Source organism: Frieseomelitta varia, unplaced genomic scaffold (genome assembly GCF_011392965.1).
Source record: "Frieseomelitta varia isolate USP_RPSP 00005682 unplaced genomic scaffold, Fvar_1.2 scaffold_244, whole genome shotgun sequence".
Taxonomy (NCBI): Eukaryota; Metazoa; Arthropoda; class Insecta; order Hymenoptera; family Apidae; genus Frieseomelitta; species Frieseomelitta varia.
In genome coordinates this window covers 833415-855717 of record NW_025109973.1, presented here as the reverse complement: position 1 = coordinate 855717, position 22303 = coordinate 833415, and the positions used below count along the sequence as shown (strand labels likewise).

At 29.0% G+C, this 22303-nt stretch overlaps 1 protein-coding gene across 2 annotated transcripts in view; it reads left to right on the top strand.

Annotated features, from left to right (window-relative positions):
• Window positions 1-10827: 10827 nt before the first annotated feature.
• LOC122528017 (ADP-ribosylation factor-like protein 4C) overlaps window positions 10828-22303 on the top strand; it is a 55119-nt gene continuing 43643 nt past the window's right edge. The window contains exon 1 of one of the 2 annotated variants that reach the window (XM_043652689.1): window positions 10828-10928. The gene's annotated coding sequence lies outside the window, so the exon portion shown is untranslated. Of the gene's footprint in view, window positions 10934-22303 lie in introns of both variants that reach the window. The other variant, XM_043652690.1, reaches the window with a different exon arrangement.

Sequence of the window (22303 nt, the reverse complement as noted above, 5' to 3'; positions counted from 1 at the left end):
CATCTTCAATGATTTCATGTTTACAAATGAAACTGACCATCACCCTCAATCTTGATCGGAACGTTAGTTCTCATTCTTGACGAAAGACATCCTCTCAGCCATTAGATCGCATTGTCCAGAGTTATCTTGGAGCTGGACAACTTAGTCCGAGTTGTTTCGATTAAAACTGGTACATCCATTTTACAGATCACGAAAGTTTGTCCATTACCCATCGATACACATTTTAAGGAATGTTCGTCGCCGGAGTCAACGAAGGGAATGTTTGAGAAATAAAGGCAATGGAAGAGCCAACTTTCGCTTCCACGCTTTCACTTTTTCGTTTTCTTTAACCAGCGGATGTCTGAAGTGGAGTTCTCGGAACTCCAGTCGCTTGGCCTTCGAAAAACAAAAGTTATTTTTTAAAAAAGACCAGATCCAAGGCGTTTCTTGATACTCTAATATATATCATAAACTAAGTCTTGAAAGGAACTGATTCTAGACATTTCTCGATACCTGGGGTATCATAAATTAATCCTTGAAAACAGCTGATTCTAAGCAATCCTCAACACTAGGCGAGAATTTGAGTCAGCTACTGATCAGGAATTCTCTGTCGAGAATTCATTTCACGTGCCAAGTACAAGGAATCCCTCTTGTGAAGTCAGATTACAAGCCTGCCTAGTACAACCAAGGACTTCCCCTCGTGAAGTCAGACTACAAGCGTGCTTAGCACAACCACAATTCCTTTCAGCGATTTTTACTGTAAGCTGTGTGAGCTGTGTGAGCTGCTGTCTTCTCATCGACGACATCAGCCGTGTGAGCTGTGTGAGCTGCTGTCTTCTCATCGACGACATCACCTGTCTAAGCTGTGTGAGCTGTGTGAGCTGCTGTCTTCTCATCGACAATATCAGCTGTATAAGCTATGTGAGCTGCTGTCTTCTCATCGACGACATCACCTGTGTAAGCTGTGTGGGCTGCTGTCTTCTCATCGACGGTATCAGCTGTGTAAGCTGTGTGAGCTGCTGTCTTCTCATCGACAATATCAGCTGTTTAAGCTGTGTGAGCTGCTGTCTTCTCATCGACAATATCAGCTGTATAAGCTGTGTGAGCTGCTGTCTTCTCATCGACAATATCAGCTGTATAAGCTGTATAAGCTGTGTGAGCTGTGTGAGCTGTGTGAGCTGTGTGACCTGTGTGAGCTGTTGTCTTCTCATCGACGACATCACCTGTGTAAGCTGTATAAGCTGTGTGAGCTATCTTCACCTCAAGGACATCGGCAGTGAATTGCACGAGGACGTGCCCAGCTCTCGCGCCGAGCACAACGTTTATCACAGGTTCCAGCTTTCGCGACGACGTGGTGCTCAGACTACAGCTCGATATAGAGTGACGCTCACTCTCGTGAGCAGCTAAATTGTGCATAACGTGGTCATGAAATATAATCATTTGTTAACATCTTTTCATCTGTGTCAATTCCTCTGTTTTCTTCACTCTATTTTGAACAGAATGATAACATGGAAATTGTTAAAAATATAAATTTAACATTTTCTTATATGAATTCACGTTTGGAAAAATATAAATTGTGAGAGAATTGTTTGGAACGTAATTTAATATTTGTAAAGATTAAAGGACATTCTCTACTTAAACAATCTTATTAATGTATAAATTACCAGAACTCAGGAAAATTGGAATTATGAGGCAAAACATTGAAAGCTGAAATATTTTCATAATATTTGGAAATATTATTTCATTTGATATTGAAATCAAGTACTATTTAAAAATATTTCATTTAATATAGATGCAAATATAGGAATTAAAGATAAGAGGTGGATTAAAAATAAGAGTTTCGAAACAGATATTCCAAATGTCGCTCTTACTTTCTTAAAATTGTTTGCAAATATTATTTGCATTTTCGAATAACATTAATTATCGAATAAATATTACTTATATCATAGTTTGAATAATTTGTAAAATGTATTTTCGAATAAGAGATTGTTTGAAACATAATATGTATGATAAATGTGTGATAAACATAATAATGTGTAATAAAGATATGTATGAGAAACGTATTCTATTTGGAACAAACAAAATGAGTCAATAATATTTAAAAATTATTTTCTTTAAACATATTTATTTATAAATAAAACAAAAGTCTTATATTTCGATAAAAATCTGCTTCAGTATAAAATCTTAATTATTAATAGTGAAATATTATTATGTAAAATACTATTATTGAACTATTAAAGGCTATACTTAAAATACTATATTGAAATGTTATTTTTATTTCAAAATATATTTAATTCGAATGTATTGTTATTATTTGAAATAAAAATTAATGGAAATATTATTATTTGAAATACTATTATCTTACATTTCAATGAAATACTTATTTCACAATAGTATTTGAAAATATTGCTAAAATATAAATTTTCAAAGAAATATATTATTTACTAAATTCTGTATCGCTCGAGAAAATAAAAATATTTATTTGAAGAAGAAATTCCAAAAATTTTCTTATAAATCTAAATGCTAAAATTATTTATTAATAAAAATGCACTGAATCATACAAAAATCACTGTAATTAACCATTTAACTTGTGACATCTAGTTACACTCGTGAACTGTTTGAAAGAAAATTGTATTCCTGTACGATGTAACTGAAGACTGAGAAAAAAATCGCAAAATCTATACGATCCTTTCTAAAAACTACATTCGATTAAGATTCCATTTTAAAAAAAATTTGTGTACCACCGACTTAATGTAAAATTTTGTAAAAGAACTTCTGACAGAAATATTTTAGAAAGATTCGAAAAATGAATAATCAATTGATATCTACGAAAGAGGAAGCAATCAACAGAGAGAGAGAGAGAGAGAGAGAGATTCGTCGGTTCGTTGATTTCTGAAACAATAGTTTCATCGCAAAAATGCAAAGAATCGAACCGACTTTCGTGCAACTTTGCCGCACGCAACGTCGTTAAAGGTGAAAACAAAAGGAAAAATTCCACCGTTTCACAGAAGCGAATTACTTGACGCGGCTCGAGAACGTGTAAAATAATTTTGCAACAAAGATACCGTGCATGGTTGAGCGTTTCGAGTTTTTGTTATGACGGGATAACGGGCAGCAACAAACTCGGGCTGTTGCACTGTGCATTCTGCACGCACTGCCCGAAATAATTACGCTTTCCGCGTGCGTCTTACGCATTCCTAATTATTATTTTTCCGGTGAAGCGGCCCCGTTCCCGTTATCCTCGCTTTTAACTTTTTAACGAATCGATGGAAAAAAAAAAAAAGAAGAAAATAAATCATTAGGCATCTGAATTGATTTAACGTTTTCAGAATTTCAAAGGGAATTAATTAACGAATTTGAGAGAAATCATTTGTATTTAGATGATTTCATAATACTTGCTATTTGTTTTAAAATTTGAATTTTAAAAAAAGACGTCAAATTAATTTACATAATATATAGTATTACGCGCAGTATCAAATTTACATGGTAAATTTTTATTATACCAATTTACATAATATTGTACGTATAAATGCATAGTATTCGCATTTAGCCTTATAGTTTCATTTCATTAGAAATAAAAACGGATAATTCAGTGGGTCAAGCTTTTTTTATCTAAAATAATTAAAAACTTTCATATTAACAAACATTATAATAATAACTCTGTATTATTATATTTAATAATTAATTTTATTAAATATTATTAAACATGTAATAATAATAATATGATAATAAATCAAAAAAGAATAGAAAATTAACTGTTCTAGTCTAGATATCATTAATAATGCACAAATCGAATTATTTATTGCAATGAACTTTAATAGTAATTTATTAGTACGTAATTTAAATAAAATTGGGAAGCAATTCATTAAAAATATTTAAGAAATAATCAGATTTCAAAATGTTGAATTTAAATCTGCTATTCAAATTATCGTAATTCTACAATTGACCACTTGCGCTGGCAACCGATTGCGGACCATAACGAGTGACCAAAACCGTATACAACAATTCGTCGCTTTCTTTTTTCTTTTGAATTCGTCGGTATGATATCACTGGATAGAAATTATTGATAAGTAATAGATTTATTATTTATTCGTTTTGCCTGGGTTATACTTAAATATACTTAGAACTGAGAAAATATTGCAATTTTGGGGCGTGGCACATCTATTCTAGCGCATGAGGTTAACACTAGAACTACCAGGATTGGTCAAAACCATCAATTTAAAGTTTCTATTAAATATTTTATCGTCGTAAAACTGCGTGTTTTTAAAGATTTAAACAATTTCTCAAGTAAAGTATAAAAATGAAAGCTTGTTGAGTTGTCCACTGTATCATAAAGTTTGTCGATTTCGATGTTTCATGTTTTAATCGTCGGTGATTCTGGCGTGAAGCTTCCCTCGAAAATCCATAGGTTAGAAAGTTGAACTGACGAGCTGAAATTTTGTCATAGGCGTTTAACTGGAGGCTAGATGTGGGTCGTGAACGTGGACTGGTTCGATCGTCGATCGTTCTTTCCCGCAAGAACGTTATTACGAACTTGTTACAGATTACGCCACGATGTCGGGCATTTTTCGCGCGTGTATCGACTCCATCTCTTCTTTTCCCTTTTCTTTATTCTTCTTTCCTCTCGTGGACAGAACTAGGACAGACCGGCAGTTTTGTTCCCTCTGCCCGGAACGTTGAAAACTCGCGAGCATTTCCTTTTTACCGCAGTTGAACAATCGGATCACTCTTGTCTTTTGTATCTTGAGAGAAAGGCAAGCTCGAGCAAGAATATTGCTCGGGGATAAAGGCTTATGCTTCTTTGCGTCTGCTTCGCAAGAACGGGATTTCAACGGATAGAGAATTTATATATTTGGTATAAATAACATACGAAATTCGTATAATCAGATTATATATGTACGTGTGTACAGTTGTCAGTAAAAGAAAATGCTTCGCTACTTGTACATATAAATAATATATAATAATAAAATAATAATAATAAGTAAAATAATATAATAAATAATAGTAATAATAATAATAAATACACATAACATACATAAATATAATAATAAACATTATTAAATAATATTATACGGGTATATGCTAATATACGTAAGTAATATACAAAATAAAGTAGTATGTAATAATAATAAAAAATATACATAAATGTAATAATAATATAGTATAATAAAGTAATAGTAAAGTAATATACAAAAATAATATACGAAATAATAATTATACATAAATACAATAACAAACATTATAAAATAATATTATACGGGTATATGCTAATATACGTAAAGTAATATACAAAATATATACAAAATAAAGTAATATGCAATAATAATAAAAAATACACATAAATGTAATAATAATATAGTATAATAAAGTAATAATAAAGTAATATACAAAAATAATATACAAGATAATAAATATACATAAATACAGTAACAAACATTATTAAATAATATTATACGGGTATATGCTAATATATGTAAAGTAATATACAAAATATATACAAAATAAAGTAATATGCAATAAGAATAAAAAATACACATAAATGTAATAATAATATAGTATAATAAACTAATATACAAAAATAATATACAAAATAATAAATATACATAAATACAATAACAAACATTATTAAATAATATTATAAGAATACATGCTAATCGATTTCATAAATTGAAACGAAAAGGAACGTGACAGCGTTACAAAGCTCTTTGATAAATTTACGTTGCGATTCGTAATTATTTACGCCACCTTTCTGCTTTAAACATCATAATTTCTCTAATTATGTAATGAATTTAAGAGATTCGTAAAGAATGAAGTTGATCAGTATGGCTTCCGAAATGCTCATATAATAATGAACAATGGTAAAATCTTTTACTCCGCAACCTTGTTTTTTCTAGAAAATCGAGCTTGAAAATCCACGAAATATCGTGGGAACATGTCAAAGAACAGTTGCCCGATCCACGATGTAAGAATTACGCAATTGCAACTAAAAAAATTGTGCAGTACAAGCGAAAGTACATTAGAATCCGTTAATTCATTCTTGACTCGTCGAGCAGAGTTATGTAGCAACAAGAGTACATATAATACAATAAAAAAAATGAATATTTTGCAAAACATTTAATTATTTTTAAGGGGGTATTCTGGTAATCCGGCGTGAAAAAATCGACTTTTTCGGGATTTTTTTCTAAGGAAACCATGATACAGTTTGGTATGCAGTTTTCGCACGCAGATTTATTCATACTCAAAGAATATTTACAATGTTTTTTTTAACGAAATTAATGAAAGTTGTGGAAATTATATAGCCTTGGGTAAAGCATGTTTTTAAAAACGGGTTCGAATGGCTGACGTGATTCCGGTCCACCTGGTTATTTGAAACTAAAAAACCAAAATGCGTCTTAATTAGTATAAATATAGCTATCGCATGAATCACGGAAACAGCGAAATTTCGAAAATTAAAAAAATGGCAACATTATGAAGTTAAAATATCGATTTTCCTTGTGCTTTTTGTCTTTTGGGTGGTAAAAAAAAAAGAAAAAAGAACATTAGATTTGGAAATCCATGGTTCATGCCATAAAGGTACATCCGGTGAAGATCTCCTCCAAATTTCAAGTCAATCGGTCAACTAAAACGTGAGGTATCCCGTCAGCCAGTTGAAAAAGTATGGATTTGAGAAAAACACATTTGAAGTTTTTGTTACCCGTTGTACAAAATTATTCATACTTACAAATCAATCGAGCAGTAGAAAAAATAAAATATAAAATAATAATAATAATATAAAAATAAATAATAATATGAAAAATAATATCATAAAATGAAATATTTTTTGAGAAAAACACATTTGAAGTTTTTGTTACCCATTGTACAAAAATATTCATACTTACGTTGTGAGCAGTACACCGTTTCCTTTAAACATCTATCTTTGCTAATTTTACGAATTCAAACAAATCCTTTTACATAGACATTCTCGAAAGCATATACTTTGAGAAAAACGTAAGAAACAAAATTGATTTTTTTAAGTCGGATTATCCCTTAATATGTCATTTTAATTATATCATTTTCAAGGGATAGAAATAACCAAGAACAGAGTGACACGTTAAACAAGTTGCACTCGCGTGCATTTCATGAATGTTTAAACTCAATTTCCTCGAAAACGAGGTTTTGGATGAAACAATTTCATACCAATTTTTGTGATGTGGAATTATTTCAATTTCGGTTGTATTACTACTTACTTATTAAAATTTGGATTTTTACTAGGGATAGATCGTTCCAAAACATTGAAACCCCCGGAAATCCAAGAAAATTCCGAGTTTCGAGAGTTTAAAATTTTGTATTTCTTCCGTGATTCGAACTCGGATAAGAGAAAGTATAAAATCAGAAAGAATTATTCACAGCTTAATAAAGAATGTTTGATTTGTATGTACCTGAAATATTTGTTATTTGGTGTCATGCAAACGCTCGATTTTTATTTTTAAGAACATAAGCAGATACGTGATCGATTCTGGAATGATAGTATAAAATATTCAAAAAATATTTCATTGTTTTATTATATATTCAAAAAATATTTATTTTTTTTTAAATATATATTTTTTTAATATCTATTGAAAAATATTTACTAAAAATATATATTGTTTCAATAGTTATTAAAAAATATTTACTAAAAATATATATTGTTTCAATATTTATTAAAAAATATTTACTAAGAATATATTTTTTTAAAATATTTATTAAAAAATATTTACTACTTAGTTTTGCGTCTCGTGTCGATTCAAGTATAGTTGATAAATTTTCAAACTCGATTTTTCCGAAAACGAAGTTTTAATGTCTTGCGCTAGAATGACGCGCCACGCACGTCGAGAATTTTTTGTCCCAAAATTGCAATACTTTAGTATATTTAAGTATAACCCAGACAAAACAAATAATAAATTTATTACTTCTCAATAATTTCTATCCAGTGATATCATCATACCGACGAATTCAAAAGAAAAAGAAAGCGACGAATTGTTGTATACGGTTTGGTCACTCGTTACGGTCCGCAATCAGTTGCCAGCGCAAGTGGTTAATGAAAAAAATTTATTTTTTCCTTTGTAAAGGAAAGGTGGTTTTCATTTATTCTCACGGATAATATATCAAATCTTTTTATTGCCTAATTTATTTAGTAATACGAGTCAATCAATCACGCTAGTTAGAAAGTTATTAGTCCTACATTTGTGTGGTTTCTCCTACAGCCCTACAAATTTGACTAATTAGCGTGTGACTTGAATTGAGCTTGAGAATCGTAGAAGAGGAACTGTTAAGCCGATTCACCAAACGAGCTCTCTCTCTCTCTCTCTCTCTCTCTCTCTCTCTCTCTCTCTCTCTCTCTCTCTCTCTCTCTCTGAATGGCGTTACTCGAGGAATTTAAATTCAATCGTGGTGAAACTGAATAGGAGATCTACTTTCATGGTATGAAAGTGAACACACAATCCTTCCCATGGATAAACGCCGCTAATTCAGTCATTCATCTAATTAACACCCTGTTTCTCACGTATGGCAGCGGTTTCACAAGATACTTGCCATACAAGGATGATAGTCGCACGATCAATATCACAATGAATTCCATTAATATTCGGACACTAAATATTGAAACTGTCATACTCTTCTGTTATAATGGTTTGCAGCTTCAAAATAAAGATGAAGCATCTCACAAATAAAACATTTCGCAATAAATCATTATAGCGTGTGAAAGCGCAAAGAAACTTTTTTTCAGTAAATCTACAATGGATTTGAAAACAGCTCTCAAAACTTTCTGTACAATTTTTTTTCGCCAGTTTATCGAATTTCGAACGTCAGTTGAATAAAACGACGAAAATGTTACGATTCTTTGAATTTTTGTTATCCAAGTCTAATATTCAAAGTTCAATAAAATGAAAAAGAAATCATATGAAGTTTTTGGAAGAACTTATAGGCTTCAATCTTCAAATCCATAGTAAATTCAGTTGTGAAACAAATTTTTCAATGTTTTCACTTATTATTATACAATTTAGATTTTCAAGAAAAAAAAATCTTCATTTGTCGTTCATCATTTGCTATAATATGGTATAAAAATAATTTAGAATAAAATGAACAACGTATTTTAATAGTAGAAGTTTCAAGTTTTAAGATAAGTCCACGATTCCTTTTTACAAGATTATAACAGTTTTAATAGTTAGTGCCCGAATATTTAAATGTCCGAATATTAACGGGAGTCACTGTATTTATAATTAAATCTGAAATTGAGTTGAAGTATGCACGTGTACAGAAACCACGTTTTAAAATATTTTGGCAGGATATTTCAAACATTCATGTATTTTGTATGTTATCAACATTATTGTTTCTTTAGTGCTACTTTAATTTAAATGCAGTTATGCGAAATCAAATGAACGTTCACATCAGTCGTATGATTAATGGTTAAACTTCATTCACGAGTTTTTTTTTTTATTTAATTACAATTTTTTAATTAAACGAAGTCGTTGGAGTTGTTCTATTCTTGAATTAATTTACTGTTTAATCAGGAAGTTAGATAAAATAATAATAGTAAGAAATACTATTATTAATGTACTTGAGAAAAACGTACTTAATACGTTATTATAAATACAAATTATTTAATGAAAATTCTCTATTAAAATGTTGTTACATTTTCTCGGCCATTTACGATCCGCTTGTATTTCTTTAATTTTTCTTGTTGGAAAATATTGAAAAGTATTTCATGTTTGAACAAAAATGTGAATAAGTTCTTGATAGTACTAGTGAAGTCACTTTTCTGTGAAATTTTATTCAACCTATTTTATAATATATATTATAAAATAGAAAAATTTACCCATGGCCAACAAATGTGTCAATTAGTAAAATTTGAAATCAATTTTAAAGTGTGTATCAAAGTTACAAGATATTTATGCCTATAATAAAAAATTAGTATACAGTATATGTTGTCTTAAGTATGGAATAAATACTAAGTTTGTTCCCATTGAACATTGAAGTATTATTAATATAATGTACAGCTGATTATTTAAATAGTTTTGTGATCTCTACGAAATATACATATACTGAATATCTTGCAGCTTCTGTACATTTTTAGACTTGTTTAAATTTATATTCATAAAAGAAACAATGCATAATTACGATCTTCTCATAATAATTGAAAATTGTATTTTTGATTTTTATGTTAATTGATGCTTAAAAAGAAATACTTTAATATGAAATAGCTGAAAAAAATTGATAAATTTGACAAGTTTGAACATATAAATTTCTTAATTTAAAAATAGATGGCAATTCTAATTATTATAAGTAATTTTTGAAAAATATTCTGCTTAGTTATCTATATCAAGTTTAAGTTAAGTTTAACTCAATTGCTAATATTCTATGAAGAATTTTTCCCAAATCGTGGTGTAATCAGCCAGGTTGTGATTCTACATGCAAGAATGAGCTTTGTTTCCAAAAAAATCGATTTTGAGAATTTATTCAAGTATATTTGAATTTGGTTAGTTCTAGACATGCCAGAGAAGAATTATCAAGAAGTTGTAATTTTATATGCGAAAATGAATAAAAAGTGGAATGGTAGAATAAAATTTTTTTGTAACATGCATCGTTTCCAAGAACATCGAGTTTGAAAATTTCTCAAGTACTAAGGCAAACTTTTAACGAAAGATATTAATTATTAATAAAATGTATGGAAATGAGATTTTAAGTGTCAATTTTATTTTAAATTTTTTACTTATTTTCGCACATAGAACTACCTCTTGTTAATTATTCTTTCCTGTCGTCGTATCTACTGTTAGCTAAATTCAAGTTAATTTCAGGAACACCCTGTATAACTGATGTTATTTATATTTTTCAGATGTGCAAGTGGAAATAGCAGAAGCATGTATTTAATCCCAAAATCAATTGGATGACAACAGACCTAATTGCTCCTCTGAGACAAACAACTTTCGAGAAATGTAACGTATCACATTTAGAATACCTTTTCTACAAGTATTCGAAATATTTCTGTGAGCCTTTTGTGTTTTTGACAATATTTACCACGATCCCACTCTCGTTCATCCATTTTCTATTATTAAACAGAAGGCAGCCTTGACACCGCACCGAAATTGTTTCCCGATCCTCCACGAATGCTGCCAAATCGCCAGTTTAATTTTGTCCTGACCGAATTCTTCTGCAATCGTCCGACTTTTAATATTTGCTCACGATTCTCAGAGATTAGTCGGTCATTTCATTTGGTTTCCGTGGATTTCACAGAAGTTTACGCTTTCCATAAAGTAAGGATATATAAATATTCCACGTTACAGAACTGGGTCTGTGGTAAATGAGGTCGACTCTGAAATTCTGCTTCTTCCTTTACAATCGTCAATTTTTTAGCGTCCAAGGTTTTCTCGGTATCTTATCGCACGGTTTGAATAAATAAATCAACGGGCTTACCTGACTCGGCAGATTTTTCTTACCACAGAATTTTTATCTGAATCGTATCGGTTCTGGTTTCTTCGTTCTCTGATAAATCGTTTACCTTTTATATAGGATGTTCCTGTGATTCTACATGTCTCCAGAAATAAGTCGAAAAAGAAAGAACAAAACTTTTCAATATTTTTATTATATTTTATTGTACCTTTAATATTTTTATTATATTTTATTACATCTTTAATATTTTTATTATATTTTATTACATCTTTAATATTTTTATTATATTTTATTACATCTTTAATATTTTTATTATATTTTATTACATCTTTAATATTTTTATTATATTTTATTACATCTTTAATATTTTTATTATATTTTATTACATCTTTAATATTTTTATTATATTTTACTATATTTTTAATATTTTTATTATATTTTAATATTTTAATATTTTATTTTTATATTTTATTATACCTTTAATATTTTTATTATATTCTATTATATTTTATTTTATTATAATATTATAATATTTTTATTATAAAATTCTTTTATATAGAGAATAAATTTTTTTTATGTGCTTTGCTTTCGAGAAAATCGAGTTTGAAAATTCATTAAGTACATTTGGAGTTAGTTAATTCTAAACGTGACAAGAAAGAATAAAAAAAACAAGAGATTATCCTACATGCAAAAATAAATAAAGAACGTGGAATAAAATTTTTTTCACTTAAAGCTCCTTCTTTTATAAAAAAGTACTTCGATATAATATGCTTCGCTTATTATATTATATGCTAGAATATGCTTCGTTAAAAATTGCAGACTAAAGCAAGTTGATAGGTACATTATTCAGTTTTTAATTTTTAAAATATTTTCTTTTTGAATTATTTAGTAAGAAATATATAAAATATGTAACATTTGCTACATGTTATGTCCCTTTATTACCTGATATATTCCTTTTTGAATTTTGTAATTATTATTCTTTACAGAATTTTAATATTTTTTTTCTCTCAAACCTAACCAAATTACATTAACTTGACTCGGTATTTTTTGGTCGGCATTAAAAAATTAAAAGTTATGTCAGCAATTAAAAAATTAAAAAGTTTCTAGATAGTCATACTCTTAAAAATCTGAAATACAGAGGACACATTTTTGCGCTTATATGCAATCGAAATTTTTATGTGACATTATAGTATATAATGTTACATAAAAGTATAGTATATACTATACTTAGCTAGATCTCTGAGTTATTCCATATTCGTTACCGAACATTGGCTGAATCATACAAACGAAAAGAAGATTTAATTATACGTGAAAGAATAAGAAAGAACAACATTTTGAATTGGACAGAAACGAATAATCGAAAGGGGGCTATTTTATTTGCAAGATAAAAATATATTAAAAACGTAAAATAGTTTTTTCATGAGAAATATTTTATTTCTAAGAAAATTAAATTTGAAAAGTTCACAAGCTAATTCTTAACTAATTCTAAACACATTCAGTGTCTATTTCTTTTAAAAAGAACTCTGAATGGAAAAAATTTTATCCTTCTTATTTCTGTGCTTAGAATAACCTCCTGTCAGTTCCTGGTCTAGAAGATGAATTTGAGAGTAACCAAACACAAATATTGTGACAAATTTTCAAGCTCCATTTTCTCGAAAACGAGTTTCGAATGAAAAGAATGTCAGTTTGTTTTTGCATGTAGAATTATCCTCTGGTCGGTTATACGATATATATCACCGCTCACATGACAGCCTATATGTATTTTAGCTTTTCGAAACTTGCATTGTTTCTTTTCTGTTCACGTTTTTGAGAATCAGCAGTGCCACTCGGTACTTTTCAAGCACGTTACCCTACGTGATTTATCTAAAAATCGCGAATGTTTGACCATGTAGCACCGCGTTATTCGCATCTTGATAACGGGACGAGGAACGATGACGGTGGATCGTTAGGTGAGGATTATCAGAGAGATCGTGAGTTACGAGGCCTACTTGCCCGATAGATTGATTCCCCCGTGTTCTAGATACCATACCGACGATACAGAGGGATAACTTTTAACTAGCTGGTGCAACCAACGAGCTTCCTACTGTCACAGTAACCTCCACAGTATAATATGTTCCTAAATTGAAGTATTATGTAGTTCAATTCATGCAATGATACTTTCAGGGCTGCATGCAACACTCTATTTTTTTTTTTTAAATAGAATGTAGTTGACAAAATGGAATGTAACGTTTGAAAACTAAAATTTCTGGATATTCAGCTTCACTTTGTATTCTACTATTTAATTTTTGTAATTAATTTCTTTATTTACTTTGTATTTTATTATTTGCTCAATTATTAAGAGGATGTAATCTTTAAATAACATCATTGATTTTAGATGACTGATTTTTATTTTTTATTGCACAGATTATTAAAATTTTTGGATGTCTGATTTCATTTTTCTATTTTACTATTTAATTTTTGTAATTAATTTCTTTATTTACTTTGCATTTGACTATTTATGTTTATTCAATTGTTGAAAGGACATACTTTAGTCCTCGAATAATTTATATTTATAGATCATTAAAATTTTTAGATATTTAATTTTACTTTTTGTTTTAAATTCTTCCTGATAAAGATTAGCAATAAATTTCAATCAAATTAAAAATTAAATAATCAAGCCTAAATTGCTATGATTCCTAATGTCCAAGTAATTAAAACAGTCAACTGTTCAAAAAATTTTTTGAAAGGTACAAGACTTTTAGCAAAAGATAATAAGTCTGTAAATTTTTAGCAAAAGATAATAAATTTACGAAATTTTATGAAAACGCTAAAATATGATAAGTATTTTTGATATAAATATTTTTTAGGAGAAATCTATAATCAAATTTAATAAGAAAATAACTGTTTCGTAATATATTGAATTTTAAAAATAAAAAAATGTGCTTTATCACATGTTGCTTCTACAGATTATGATTCATAATTCATAACTTGTGAGAGTAGTTACATTTCACATATATTATTCTTCAGATTATGCGTCCATTAAAATTATAGATTTGAGATCGAGAAGTATGTTATTCAGTTGTAGTGAACTTTATACGATCGCACTTAATGAAATTGATAAGGAAAAAACCTTGGATGAAAATTCTATCATAGCATAGTGACTGTTGAAGCCTTGCTGGCTCCAACCATCACCAAACCATGCTCGAACACCCTGATACCATGTGTAAACCATCTGTAGAGTAACGTCTAGGCAGCATTGTAAATAACAGCAGTCCGTTCTAGGCAACTTGGAGGGAAAATTGAATCTGATTGGCTGCAGCTTTCAGCATTTTTATAAAAAGACGGTAAAAAAAAAGAAATAACTCACTTTTCAAAAGACTGCTTCAGTCACTTTTCATTAAAAACGTTTCAACTAAAGCTAAACTCTCAACTAAACTACGGGTTCTTAACCCATTTCAATGCGGCTCTAGTTGTAACACAGATAGTATTACAGACTCAATTACTAAAAACACAGTAGTGATTCAATATTTTATAGCTCTCCCAAGTGACAGATGGAGATACTGAGCATTATACTATGAACTCTTAATTCATTTCAACGCAGCTGCGTTACATTAACCACTTGCGTTGGCAACTGATTGCGGACCATAACGAGTGACCAAAACCGTATACAATAATTCGTCGCTTTCTTTTTGAATATCGTCGATATGATATCACTAGATAGAAATTATTGAGAAGTAATAAATTTATTATCTGTTTTGCCTGGGTTATACTTAAATATATTTAAAACTGAGAAAATATTGCAATTTTGAGACAAATATTTTCGATGTACTTGGCAAGAGGTTAACTACTTGTGTTGGCAACTGATTGCGGACCATAACGAGCGACCAAATCGTACACAATAATTCGTCGCTTTCTTTTTGAATTCGTCGGTGTGATATCACTGGATAGAAATTATTGAGAAGTAATAAATTTATTATATTTGTTTTGCCTGGGTTATACTTAAATATACTTAAAACTGAAGAAATATTGCAATTTTGGGATAAAAAGTTCTCGACGTGCGTGGCACGTCATTCGTAAGCGTAAGAGGTTAAGTTGTAACACAGATGTGGATCAGTTAGTTGGACATGCTACAGTGAATCGTGCTTAACCTCTCAACGTGAAACGCGACTCAATGGTGACCATAAAATTATTGTATATGATTGATCATGCGCGTTAAGGTCTTCACTTTTGCTTAATAAACAGTTGAAAGGTCGTAAAATTGGTCAAGAATTAAACTATGTTCCGAAAGTTGAAACAAGTAATTTGTGATTTGTAATTATTGAGTAAATGATAAAATTAATTTGTGACGTTTGCGTATCCAATTTTCAATTTTTTTTTTTTTGAGAACGTTCGTGTAATTTTTACGTGCAGTGTGATACTGTTGATGCAAGAATGAAGAGAAAGCAACATAAAAAGAGGAATTTCGGTAATAAAAATCAATGCAACAATGAAACGGAAGAAAAAACACGCAGAAATCTCAAAAAGAAGGAAATACAGAAAGTAGCAGAATCACATTAACTGAGGCAATAGAAAGAAAGAAAGAAGAATAATAAAAAAGTTATGCGAAGAAGTGAGTTTCTTTAAAAAGAAAATTTCAGTACAAAGCATCAGCAGATTCACTAAGAGAATGAGCATGGTAAAAGAGAAAAAGGATATACATTTGAAATGGACAAAGGAATGGACATATTTAGAATATCTAGGATTATTGCGTATTAGAAATATGAGAATCGCAGGTTCTGGATGAGTGGAGTTGAACTCCAAAGTTCCTCGTGTAAAGTATAATGTGAAGCTTCGTACATAAAGTGTAGACGATCGTCCACAGACCCAGAGTCTATTATTAGTTTCGATTGCCCACATGTGCTACATCTAGCTCATAGCTCATAGCTCATAGCTCCAGATGGGAAGAATTTGTTTCTTAAATCCTTCTCTCGCTCAGTCTATGCATATACAAAAAAACCTATTAAATATAAAGAATGCAAGAAGAAACGTGGTAAGCGTATTTTCATAATTGTAATATTATCTTGTGACTAAAAAAAAAAAAAAACTAATTTTATACAAAATAACAAAAAGTGGAAGGAATCTGTCAGGTTTAGCCAGTTTAGATATAATTATTAAAGCAAACAGTATTTTTACGCCCTCAGTATTTTAACGTGCCACGCATGTCGAGAAGAGAGTTTGAAGAAACTTATCAAGTATCAAGGCAATTTTCGAAAAATATTCAAAGTTTATTTTCTCGAAAATAAATGAAAAAAAAAAAATTTTATTTTGCACTTTTTTTACTTATTTTTGCGCATAGGATGTCAGAGTACACTTGATAAATTTTTGAACTCGATTTTCTCGGAAACAAAGGCGGTAAAAAGATTTTTATTCGGTTATATAGAACACCCTGTATATTCTGACAGAATCACGAAAGAGATTGTGAACTTAAATTGCGATTGCCATTTTGGGCAAATTAACAATATCGTTAAATGGAATTCCCGTGTTGTAGCGTACACGTGTCTACGTCGGTATTCAAGGCGATTTCACGTAAATTACTGAAACGATCGAGCAACAGAGCTTAATTACCTTCCCTTTGCTGCAAATTACAGACATCGATTCTCGGACTTGCGTAACGTTACGGCACGCGAAGAATTCGGGCAGTGTTTCGTTCCACCAAAATGGAAATAGTAGCTCGTGCTTTTATTCGTCTCTCGAGGAAATTACCCTTATCGATCTTATATATCACAGTGTCACGAACTTTGCAAAAGTTCAAGAAATTATTCGAAGTTTCGCAGACATTTTTCGTGCGTGTGCTTTATGAAGAACATTTTGAAATTTTATTCATTATTCTTAATGACATTATTATTACGATTATATTGGCGATACAATGAAGAGCGTAATTGAACTGATAACAGTGAAAAATTCTCGACAATTTAAATTGTAGTAATTTTATAGAAGAAAATCATGTAACAAAATAATTGATTTCACGTGCCAGAGCATGGAATTTCTATTTCGACATTTTTGAGTTTGTTTTTTCCAAAGACATTTTACATCGTGTAATAAGTGGGAAAGTGAGGGTATTTTTTCTTTGAAAATTGTAAAAATCTTTTTTGTTTTCTGTCTTGCTACTTGCCACACACTTGCTAGTTTTTTTCAGTATTTCATTGAACTTTGAATATTTGAATTAAACGACAAAAATTCAAGAAATTCTAACATTTTATCATTTAATCTTTAAATAAAATAGTAAAAAAATCGTGAAGAAGGTCATTGTAAAGAGAAGATTTCAGGTCATCGTTGATTTAAAGTCCAAAAAAAAAAAAAAAAAAGGACACTATGTTTTTTCTTGTTAATATACCGCATTAAATATAGTAAATCATACATGTTAGTAAATCAATTATATTCTACATACACATAACTGTAAATATACTGAAGATTATGCGCGGTATTCGTTTTTAAGAAACATTATGAAGAAAGATGTAAACATTGCTGACCCTAAGGACATGTATGTAATACGTTTTCGTTTCTCAGTTGTAAATCTACACAAGAAATGTTAACAGTAGCTGTAAAGTCTCCATTAAACAGTATATAATACAACGCAAAGACAGTAATAAAGAATGAGTCGTGGATAAAAATTGAGTAAAAATGAAAAACCTACAACTCTAAAGTATTTGATGGCAAAAATTGCTAAAATTTTAAATGAAAGCAGAAATGAAACGGGCAAGTTTGTCAAAAATCCAAATAATTATGGTACAGAAGAGTTAATTGAAATCTGAGTTAATTGATCAGAATAAAACGGTTCGACTGCAGTTTGCGGAGAAGCATGTTCATTTGAAAAGAAGATGGCGAAAAATAATATTTTCGAAACGAATTTAATATTAATATAAATTTAATATGGATGGACGGTTTTAACTATTATTATTACGATTTGAGAAAAAAAATTCAATTGTCAAGTCCTCGAAAAACTGATGTAGATGAATATTTAATAAAAAATAATAATAATTATCAAAAATAAAATAATTATATTTTACGTATAAATATAAAAATATTTAAGTCATCAAGGAGTAAATAAACAAACATGCCACAAGAAAATAATTTTATATTTTGACAATGTTACTGATCACATGGCAAAAATAATAAAAACCGTAAAGCATGAATAAATTAAAACAATGCATTAAACATGAATGGCATCAACTGAAACAAAAAAGAGATTAAAAAATTATTTAAATCTCTGCCAAGACGCATGATTTCTATGATAAAAAAGTGTTGAATAATAAACAAAACTGGTGAATTTTGTTCTGCATACCATTTTTTTTATATATTATCATTTTGGATCACTAATTTTCTTCAATTTTTACATTTTTTTAGATAAATATATATTGCCTGCCAACATTTTAATTTCACCAGTATAATTGTATAAATAAAAACACTGTAAGAAGATGTATACGTAATATAATTTTCATTTGTGTTGCACATTAAATAAAAATTGACAAATCAATAGGTTCTATCTTTTTATGTATTACTCTTTTAAGCCACGAAAAAAATTTTTTATTGCTTTTAGGGACATTTGAATTTTTACAATTTTCAAAAAAAATATGCCTACTTTCCCACTCGTTACACGAATAAAATCATCTTTGAAAAAACGAACTCGATAGAGATTATTTTAAAGTCTAAAGATCTTACAATTAGATTGATGAGATTAAACTAAAATAAGATCACGTGGATTGTCATATGTTTTTTTTTTTTTTTTTTTACGAAGTTACAGCAGTTTAAATTATTGACAATTTTTCATTGTTATTAATTCAATTATGTTATTCATTATATGTATATATATATAGAAAATATAAGATATTTAGTAAAAATAAAATATTTTTACGAGTAAAATATAATATTTGTCATTGAGGTTGCGATTGAAATAAATCATTAATCAATATCCCTTCATTTATAAATCAATTAGGTATGAGTATATTAATTTGTTAAAGTATGAATTTATATAAGTATTCGTGATTCGCAGATTATTTAAAAATAATTTATTTGAAATTGAAAAATCAAACAAACTAATTCGGATAGTAATATCCTCTCGAAAATGTTTGTCCTTTTTTTCTTTTTGAAGTACAACTGATTCAAATATTTTTGTTCAAAAGTTCAAGTTGTAGAAAGGAACTGTTAGAAAAAGAAAGAAAATTGTAAATTATATCATAATCTAACTTGTAACAACAAACTAAATAACAATTAGTTCTCACGATACGTAATAATCTCGTTCGATACGATGGGAGAAGAAAAATTACGAGCACGATTGCCATTTCACGTTATCACGATCATTTTATCCGCGTATTGATCGCATTAAAATCTGCGATATGTTTGATTCGTTTCGATTAACATTGAATTTTTTTTATTACGAACCTCAATCTAAATGTTATCATTATTATTATTCGAGGCTCTGGGCGTAGACCAAGCTTTTTCAAGAGTTAAAGGATGTATTATATTAGTATATGTCAGAAAGTACATTCTATATATAGTTCTGTTCCGGTTCTAGTTCATGTTCCGGATTACTGATCACAGTAAGATCTTGATACATTTATGGAAATTTTGAAAGTGGTAAAAATGCACATGATATGCAAAAAAATATATAAAATGTCCAGAGTATTATAATATTCAGTAGAAAAAACAAATTTTTATCTAGGTTTCATTTCTTTAATTATATTTTTGAATGTTCAATAAAACTCGCAGTATAGTAATTTAATCCAGTCGGCCAAGAAAAAAAAAAAAGATCGGAACAAGTATGCTTCAAACAATGTTAGCTCTTAAATGTAAATATTGAAATTTTTAAATTTAAATATTTACTTCACTGTACATACTCTTCTGATTGCAATGATTTTGAAATATGTTAGCAAGGTCAGTACCCTTAAATTAAATTTTACTTTGTGGTCGCTGTTTATTAAAAAGTTGTGAATAAAAATATGATTTGAATAAAACTTGTCGATATTAGTATTAAAAAATAAATTTTTATCTAGGAAATGCACTGATAATATGTTGAAGAATAAAAATACTCGAATACTAACGACACGATATATAATGAAAAATTTAGAAGAAAAATTTATGAGAAAAGAAAGCGCTCCGAGTATGTCACATACGATAAAAAAAACTGAGTATTCTTCATTCAACAAATTTACATCAATTTATCACATATATACAAAATTTGTTTGTAATGAACACTGTAGTATAATATGTAAAACTTGTTATAAATAAAAAGTGTTCATTCTTTTTCACAAGTTTTTATATCTCTTCAGTTCGTCGTATATCTTTGTAATAACAAATTCGAACTTTTATATTTACGGGACTGTTTTCTCCCAAGGATCTTTTATGCGCGATCAAATTGAGTAACGTAATTGGTTTAGAATTAAACTGATGGCTATCCCGGTTGATGTTGCTTGAGTTTTTTATGATTTCTATTACAATAATTTTGCAATCTTGCGATCTAGCGTTTTTTATATTTTTAAATTATATATTATTATATATTATATATTTGTATATTATATATTATACATTTATATATCACATATTATATATTTTTTATATTTTTCTATTTCGTAACGGAGGCGCGAAATAATTGTGTTTATGCAATTTCATATTTTCATGAATATCTGAAGAAATGCAATAAAAATTTGTATCATCTCTTAAATCGCGTGTTCTACTTTGAATTTTATATACTTTTAATTTTATATACTTTTACATATTACATGTCCACAGGTGGACGAAATTATTCGTACACTGGATAAAAAATTGTCTAAACTGTTATAATTTTATGAAAAGAAGTCGTACGACAATACAGTTGGCCTCATTTTAAAATCTGAAGCTGTTCATTTTGACATTTTTTTTTTTCAAGCATACCTTTACATGTAAAAATTACAAAAATTCAAATGCCTCTGAAAAAATTGTCTTACGATAATTTTGAAGCTTGAAGTCTGAAGGATCTCTCTAAACTAACTGTACAATTTTTGTTCACTATTTTACTGAACTTCGAACATTAGGATTACAAAACAAAAATAGTTAAATGATTGCCTTATTTTTCTTTGTATATTTAGTTCAAATTTTTGGCAGTTACTAATAAAAACATGTCATAAAATGTAATATAAAATAAAATTATATAGTAATATAATAAATAAAGTAATATAAAGTAAAATATAATTTTATTTTCTTAAACTTTTCTTGTTTTGCAATCATCCAAAGCTATGGTGTAAAGCTACAGTGGCCATTAATCGTTGAAAGTTTTTAGTTGAATTGACTGATTGACAAATAAAAAAAATCGCCAAGAAATCGGCGATTGATTTCATCGATTAATAATGGTAACTGTCAGTCGTTGATTGAAGAAAGTTACAGTTAACTGCCGAAAAAATAATTGACTTAATTAATTAATACTGTTAATTGGCAAGTATCAGTTGTTCGTTATTACATCGAATTTAATTGTAATTTCATTGAAATGTGCTTAGACTGTACTTGAAAATGTATATACATGTATATATATGTATGTATTTGGTTGTGTATATACATGTATATATATGTATGTATATACATGTGTATTTGGTTGTGCATATGGGAGATGTTAATTTTTTTACAATAATAATTTCAGCAAGTTTCGTTTTTAACCACTTGCGCTGGCAATTGATTGCGGACCATAACGAGTGACCAAACGTCAATGAGGTGTCAAATGACGATTAAAATTGAAAGGGAAACTTAATCGTTAATGGCAATTAAGAATTTAATAATCGTTATTTATGACTAACAATAAAGTTGTAATCGCGATTAAAGATTATTGGAGAAATTTAATCTCTGATTAATTTTTTGCCCAACTTTGATTTGTAACTGCTTGAAATGAGATTGTTGTGTACGATTTTGTTTCACGAAGTTTAAACGGTTTAAAACATCG